We start from the raw sequence: 8,195 nt of genomic DNA on the forward strand, positions 1-8,195 counted from the left end.
TGGTTAGCAGATTGTTACAGACTGTGCTTGCCTTTGCACAATAACAAAAAGTGCACAGTCACAGAAAAACAATACACACAATACACATCCCCCTAAAAAAAAAATAACATATTTAAAAAAAACATCATTATCCACAAAAATGTAATGATAAAAATTAAACTTTCATATATTTTAGATTCATTGCACACCAACTGAAATATTTCAGGTCTTTTATTGGTTTAATACTGATGATTTTGGCATACAGCTCATGAAAACCCAAAAGTCCTAGCTCAAAAAATTAGCATATCATGAAAAGGTGCTCTAAACGAGCTATTAACCCTAATCATCTGAATCAACTAATTAACTCTAAACACCTGCAAAAGATTCCTGAGGCTTTTAAAAACTCGCAGCCTGGTTCATTACTCAAAACCGCAATCATGGGTAAAGACTGCCGACCTGACTGCTGGTCCAGAAGGCCATCATTGACACCCTCAAGCGAGAGGGTAAGACACAGAAAGAAATTTCTGAACGAATAGGCTGTTCCCAGAGTGCTGTATCAAGGCACCTCAGTGGGAAGTCTGTGGGGAAGGAAAAAGTGTGGCAAAAAACGCTGCACAACGAGAAGAGGTGACCGGACCCTGAGGAAGATTGTGGAGAAGGACTGATTCCAGACCTTGGGGGACCTGCGGAAGCAGTGGACTGAGTCTGGAGTAGAAACATCCAGAGCCACCGTGCACAGGCGTGCGCTTTTGAACCAGAAACAGCGGCAGAAGCGCCTGACCTGGGCTACAGAGAAGCAGCACTGGACTGTTTGCTCAGTGGTCCAAAGTACTTTTTTCGGATGAAAGCAAATTTTGCATGTCATTCGGAAATCAAGGTGCCAGAGTCTGGAGGAAGACTGGGGAGAAGGAAATGCCAAAATGCCTGAAGTCCAGTGTCAAGTACCCACAGTCAGTGATGGTCTGGGGTGCCATGTCAGCTGCTGGTGTTGGTCCACTGTGTTTTATCAAGGGCAGGGTCAATGCAGTTGGCTATCAGGAGATTTTGGAGCACTTCTTGCTTCCATCTGCTGAAAAGCTTTATGGAGATGAAGATTTCGTTTTTCAGCACGACCTGGCACCTGCTCACAGTGCCAAAACCACTGGTAAATGGTTTAACTACTGACCATGGTATTACTGTGCTCAATTGGCCTGCCAACTCTCCTGACCTGAACCCCATAGAGAATCTGTGGGATATTGTGAAGAGATAGTTGAGAGATGCAAGACCCAACACACTCTGGATGAGCTTAAGGCCGCTATCGAAGCATCCTGGGCCTCCATAACACCTCAGCAGTGCCACAGGCTGATTGCCTCCATGCCACGCCGCATTGAAGCAGTCATTTCTGCAAAAGGATTCCTGACCAAGTATTGAGTGCATAACTGAACATAATAATTTGAAGGTTGACTTTTTTTGTATTAAAAACACTTTTCTTTTATTGGTCAGATGAAATATGCTAATGTTTTGAGACAGGAATTTTGGGTTTTCATGAGCTGTATGCCAAAATCATCAGTATTAAAACAATAAAAGACCTGAAATATTTCAGTTGGTGTGCAATGAATCTAAAATATATGAAAGTTTAATTTTTATCATTACATTATGGAAAATAATGAACTTTTTCACAATATGCTAATTTTTTGAGAAGGACCTGTAGAGTATACTGTGCAGCATTGAGAAAATAGTCATGTGCAATGTTCAGAATGGAATACTAGAGTATTACTTATACAACATACACTGTGTACTCCATAATATTTTTTAGAAATAAGCATGTGATGCCACAGGTATTATTCTACAGTGAATGTCCTCATTACATGAAGCTCTCTCAGAAAATGTTTATTTGCAGTTTTAATCCAATTCATGGAAAACAAACTATCAACTCTTAGTCGTCCAGTTAAGTGAATCAAAAATACTTAAGTGAATAAAGTCGGGCAGAGAGCTCTTTTGTAGTGTTTTAATGTGAACATTTTTGATCTAAGCTGAATTTTCAGCATCATTACTCCAGTCTTCAGTGTCACATGATCCTTCAGAAATCAGTCTAATATGCTGATTTCTGATTATTATCAGTGTTGAAAACAGTTGTGCTGCTCCATATTTTTGCAAAAACTTTGATTCATCTTATTTTTTAGTAATCTTTGATTAAAAGAACAGTATTTATCTGAAACAGAAATCTTTTTAAACATTATAAATATCTTTACTGTCACTTTTAACCAATTTAATTCATCCTTGCTTAATAAAGCTATTATTTTCTTGAAAAGTGCAGAAATATTACGTTATGCAGCAGTAGTGTGGTATTCTCCAGCATCCGCTGCATTTTTGCAATAGTGTTGTCAGTCTAAGTCAGAATCTCTTTAATAAACCTGGATTGGCTTTAAGAAGAAAGCTGAGATGCTACAAGTGAAAATGACTTAGAAAGTCTGCAGATATGAACGTACCTTCTTCTGCTTGACACACAACATGCGTGTGACCCTTTTCAATTCCTGCTGTCTTTATTTACGTTCTGTCTGTGTGGAGACCCGTATCAGCTGATGTCGACTGGAGAAGAGAGAGAGAACATTAAAATGTCAAATTGGGAAACGTGAGGGACACTGATTAAGTGTTTTCATCAAGATGGCTTGTTCATGAAAAAACATCTGGTAATTATTTGTTCAAACACTTCAAAATGGATCTCAGGAGAGGCCTGGAGATTTTTGTCAGCGAGACAATAACTTACCGTGGTTTAATAAGAAGCTCGAGAAGGAATCAAAGGAAATATCATTTGTCATAACGCCTCCCGAAGCTTTTTGGACGCACGACGGCATCCCGCCTGAAAGAGACTAATAGTTATATTACAAAGATTCACAACTGGCTGTCTGTTCCCCATCCTGCGCTTCACGTTCCTCAGCTTCCATCCCCCATCATTCCGATGGAAGTCGATGCTTTAAAAATTTATTAGTCCACACTGTGTGCCACATGCCATTTCAGTAGCGACGCCGCTAGCCGATTTATGACTTATGACATGCGCATATTTAATGTGTAACCCTATACTTCCTGTTCCTCGCGTTTGGCCTCAGAACTGCAGGACTTGTAGGGTTCGGAGGGGTCAGAGGTTAAGTAAAGGAGGGGAAGTGCTGGATCCGACACACGCTCTCGGACGCAGCGCTCTGGGTTCAAAGGTTTAGCTGTGATTTCCAGCAGGAGGCCACAGCGCGATCATAGGCGGTCGTAAAGAGGAAAGCAGAGAGCGGAGCATCCCGCTAGCGTTTGATTTGGACGATGTTTCAGAAAGTTACAACCAGGATCCTCTTACAAGTCTGTCTCTGTCACCTTTACGTCCACATTGCCCGTAAAGCCCCTGGGACTGGCGAGCGAGTGCGGTAACACGCCCCACTGGCTCCTCTGTGGCGCGCCATCTTGTGCAAACATATAAGTTTATTTAGTGTGAAGGGCCTGTGGAGTTGGATGCTTTTGCCCCAGTAGGAGCTCTTCATAAAGTCTTGTCCTGCCTGACAGAAACACATCAGACATGAGAGGTGAGTTAAGGCCAGAGGAGAACATACAGCCGGCCAGACCCAGATATACTGATGTCCGGCATTCACTAGATACACGGAGCAATAGGTTATAGTAGTGAAGGCTATTGTACAATTTTGCAATTATTTACAGTTTAGTCATTCAAGAGTCATAAAGAAATCCATGCCTCAGTTCTCCATTTCATTCATATAAAATGGGAAAAATGTAAAAAAAAAAAAAAAAAAAAAATATATATATATATAACATTTATTTTATATAACAAATATATAGAATAACATTTATTCTCAAGGAAAAGACCAAACACCAAATTAGAGTCAATTTTAGTTAGAGACTAATTAAGAGTAATTTTATGGTTTGTGTTGCAAACTCCATAAAATAAATAAATAAATAAATACAATTATTAAAAAATATATGTTAAATAAATAAATAAATGCTTGAAAATAGTAATGAAGATAATATTGTAAAATTTTACTTCCTTTAAGATTAGGAAATAAAAACTACTGTAGGTTAGAGGTCAACATATTCAATTAAGTCACTTAATTAATACAAATTCTTCTCAGGAAAATTACCAAAAACAAAGTCATTTCCAGTCAGAGACATTCTATGGTTTATATTGTAATCGATGACAGAAATACCACATTTCATAAATAAAAATAAAATATAAAAATATATAAAATGTAAAAGTGATTGAAAATATGGTATACAATTTCCTTTAAGATTAGGCAATAACGATAATATAGTTTTAATGTAAATAAATTTAATTAAATAATTAATTAATACAATTTCTTCAAAGAAAAAACAATTAGAGACAACATCGTTCTATCCATGGCAAAGCAATTCCATGTTAGAAATTTGAACTAATTATAAAATATTAGATACATTTATAGAACAACAGAGATTTTATTATGTTGTTTTTTTTTTTTTTACAAATAATTATAGTTTTTAAACATTTATTTCTTATTTATACCAAATTATCAGCTGTGGTGTTATCCAATAGATCAAGTCTCTTTAAAAATTATCAGGAGGAGCTTTTAAAAATCTTCCTGTTTGAAAAAGTTTTATAAATCAACAGGAAAATGAAAGTGCAAGGTTTTGCAAAACACATCTAAGATCCTGAAAACGCCACACATTTTATATGTCTGTTGTAAAAGATGCAACCAAATTTTTAAGATAGGGTAAAGACCAAAACATCCACTAATTTAAAAGTTGTAGAGTATCAGACCCACTCAGTGACTTGGTTCATCACAGTTAGCTATACTCTACCAGTATATATGTGATATGAGTACAATAGCAGTACAGGCCCTAAAGGTTAAAGGTCACCTTGCAAACAGCCGATCGGTGGCCAGCATGCATGTATTGTTGTTTCCCAAAGGTCAAAGGTCATATTTTTTCTGGTGAGCACAGCAGGTGTTTGACTGCAACGACAATTACACAAAACCAATAACAAAACAAAATCAATTAAATGCCAGCGACATCTTCATCATCATTGTGAAATCAATACGACAATATTAGCATGAATAGATTCATAAGCATCACTCTTCTGACCAGTCAAAATCAATTAACCTTAACTACAGAGATGCAAATTAATGGGCTAAAGTCAGCGAATACTGTATATGTAGAGACAATATGAAAACATATTTTGCATGAATCATCAGTGCACGTTAGCTCAAAGATAAAAAAATGTTTCACTAATTTTGGGTGCTGATTCCAAAAAAAAAAAAAAAAAAAAAAAAAAAAAAAAATTATAGTGCCTCTTTGGCTCGAGCACATCACATTTTCTTACAAAATATGATGCATTTCATTATATTGCAGCAATTTTGCATTTGTAAGGTGAATAAGTCTTGTTTTAAAACTTAAAGATCTTTTTGAACTCAGCATCATTTAATTAGCAAATATTATGCCTTTTTTTTTCAAATCAGTAGTTTTTTTTTTCCAAGATGCAGGGCTGTGATCGTTCATGAAAGTGCAACTTTCAGCTTGACCTTTCTGTTAACATAAACACATGATATTAACCAAGAACCAACACTGATTCATTTGGAAATATATTCCATGCAGAAGTTAAATGCACTGTGAAAACCATTTCAACATCTACACAAGAACCTCACAGTCCTGTTTTAATAATAACGCAACTTCGTTTGATTTAGTTGAAATACGTTACATGTCATCCGCAGTCTCGTCTGTCGTCTAACATGCTCATGATGACTCAAGCTTTCCTGATATCTGGACGGTGAGTTCCTGGCCTCCCGTGACACTCGCGTCTTGTTTGGAGTCAGATCTGTTTTGGAGTGTGTTTCAGGGCTGTTGTCATACAGATGGAAGACATTAAAGAGAGACAGACAGCAGGTAAATCACAGAGAGCCTGTGCTAACCAGGAGCAGACCGACAGACTGCAGCTGCGCAGGAGGAAATGCTGAGCACAGATCGCTCACAACAGCGCTTGTGCCGTCCAGATATACCAAAAAGCATTTAAACACAAGCAGATGTTTATTTAAAGCAGGAGTGTGTCGGTTGTGTACTATAACAGCACTGCATGCAACCGCACAAATAATGATTGTTTCCAAACATGTCTCTCAATCACTCCCACTCTGTGTCTGCCAAACGCAGTCCATTTGGGCGAGTAAGAACTCGACACGTCAAGCCACTCAAACATACAGATCAATGTACAGTCAATAGATTATTAAACTGATTATTTATATGACAAAGTATTTAATATTCAAAAAAATGACACATTTCAACTTTAATAAAGCAATAATGCATCATGTTTACCTGTAGTAAAATCACAGTTTTCACACTCTTCCTCACATGGCTTGTTACTTTCCTAAAATGGCAGCAAAAACAATATGATTAAAGACAGCAATGTTCAAAAAAATTGTCATATTGTAGTAGTAGTGGTAATAGTAGTAACTAAATAGACAAACAAATAACTATTATTTTAGTTTAGTTTCACTAAAATAAACTTATTTTAATAAAGCAAATAACAATGATGAATTATTGCTGTTATTAATTATTACTTTCATAAAATATATTATTATTAATAATACATTAAATCAATAAAAAGGGTTAAATGATTAATAATATGTTTCTTTTTTTATTATTAATAATATTGCTAATGACGTATTATTTTTCATGGATTATTAATAATAAGAAGAACAAAAACAACAATAAAATAATGCAAAATAATCAATACATTATTAGAATTATTGTATTATTTATTATTCTACATGTATTTTTAATAATATCAATAATTAATCATTAGTTATTAATTCTGGGCTGTTTAAAGGGGTCCTTTAACATTGCTAAAAAGAACATTCTTTTGTGTATTTGATGTAATGCAATGTATTTAAGTGGTTTAAGGTTCGAAAAACACATTATTTTCCACATACTGTACATTATTGTTGCTCCTCTATGCCCGCCTTCTGAAACGCATCAATTTTTACAAAGCTCATCGGTCTGAAAAACCAAGGTGTGCTCTGATTGGCCAGCTATCCAGCGTGTTGTGATTGGCCGAATACCTACAGCGTGTGACGGAAATGTTACGGAAATGTTACACCCCTCACCAGACTGTGATGTGCTCGAGGAGACAAAACCAATAAAACCCATTACAAACGAGCCATTTGTTGCATCCAGTGGGGAAATAATTATTGATTATAATGATTTATACTGTCTTTTTACACGTTTCGTTGTGTATCGTGCTACGTAAACATAAAAACATGTCTGCATTTCTGATCGGAGAAACGACAAACAAGAAAGCGCTACTCTACACTGCTCAAAACTCACGTTTGAATCATCAGTGGCAAATCCTTTAAATATGAAAACGTACTTACAGGCTGTGAGTCAGAAGCACCAGACTGTCCTTGCAAAGTTGGAACTGCCCAACTTTATAAAACAGACTACCGTAAATTACTGTAGAATATGCTTTTGAGATAAAACTGAATATTTCAAATAGAGAACGCTTTATTAATTACACAAACATGGAGGATTATTGAATATCAACAAGAAACAAATCTGTATTTGAAGGAAAGATAATTGAGCAGTAGCATCCGTCCTCCATGCTGATGGTGGGATACTCGTGTCTGGCCTACAAAAGCTGAGCCGGCACCGGGGGCTGTCAGAAATAAACATATTCTGGGGTTCTGAAGTGAGCAGAGAGGCTGCAGACTGAAGACGGAGTCAGGGAGGTTTGTGAGGGATCCAGCTGTGCTGAGCAGACTGTGAAGGCCTCCCCGCCAACACCAACACAAGAGGAGGGTCCCAAATCCACCCACCGTTCATTGTGGAGCCCCGGCAGGCACTTCCCCTATCCCAGCATGCAACAGACTCAGCTGGCCGAGCCGACGCAGGGGAGGGGCGCGGCGCTCGCTCTCCAAACTGTATTTATTCATTCCTTTGATTTGCAGGTGAGTGTATTCTTCTTATTTCAAGCGTTACTCATTCTCTTTGTAGTGTCTTTTCATTTAAAGACTGAGACGGCTGAAAGATTTAGACCTGCCCTGTGAGCGCGAGTCCCTGAAGACAGAAATAATAGAGAATCATCACAAATCATTGATGATTTAGATGTTGGAATTTCTGGCTAGAGTTAGAAGAGGCCTGAAAGACGTATATATTGGCAAACAATGCAGAATATTGTGGAATATACTTTATATCTTTATATCATAAGGATTACATATATACAG

The 8,195-nt window shown here is 37.0% G+C and overlaps 1 long non-coding RNA gene across 1 annotated transcript; it reads right to left on the bottom strand.

The window, feature by feature from the left end:
- Positions 1–2,377: 2,377 nt before the first annotated feature.
- On the bottom strand, positions 2,378–6,142 carry LOC122138171. Its single transcript, XR_006155352.1, has 4 exons — positions 5,681–6,142; positions 4,843–4,937; positions 2,726–3,497; positions 2,378–2,547 (listed from the first exon to the last, which is right to left on the bottom strand). It is a non-coding gene; the product is annotated as an uncharacterized LOC122138171 (long non-coding RNA).
- Between the last annotated feature and the right edge of the window lie 2,053 nt (positions 6,143–8,195).

Source organism: Cyprinus carpio, chromosome B8 (assembly GCF_018340385.1).
Source record: "Cyprinus carpio isolate SPL01 chromosome B8, ASM1834038v1, whole genome shotgun sequence".
Lineage (NCBI taxonomy): Eukaryota > Metazoa > Chordata > Actinopteri > Cypriniformes > Cyprinidae > Cyprinus > Cyprinus carpio.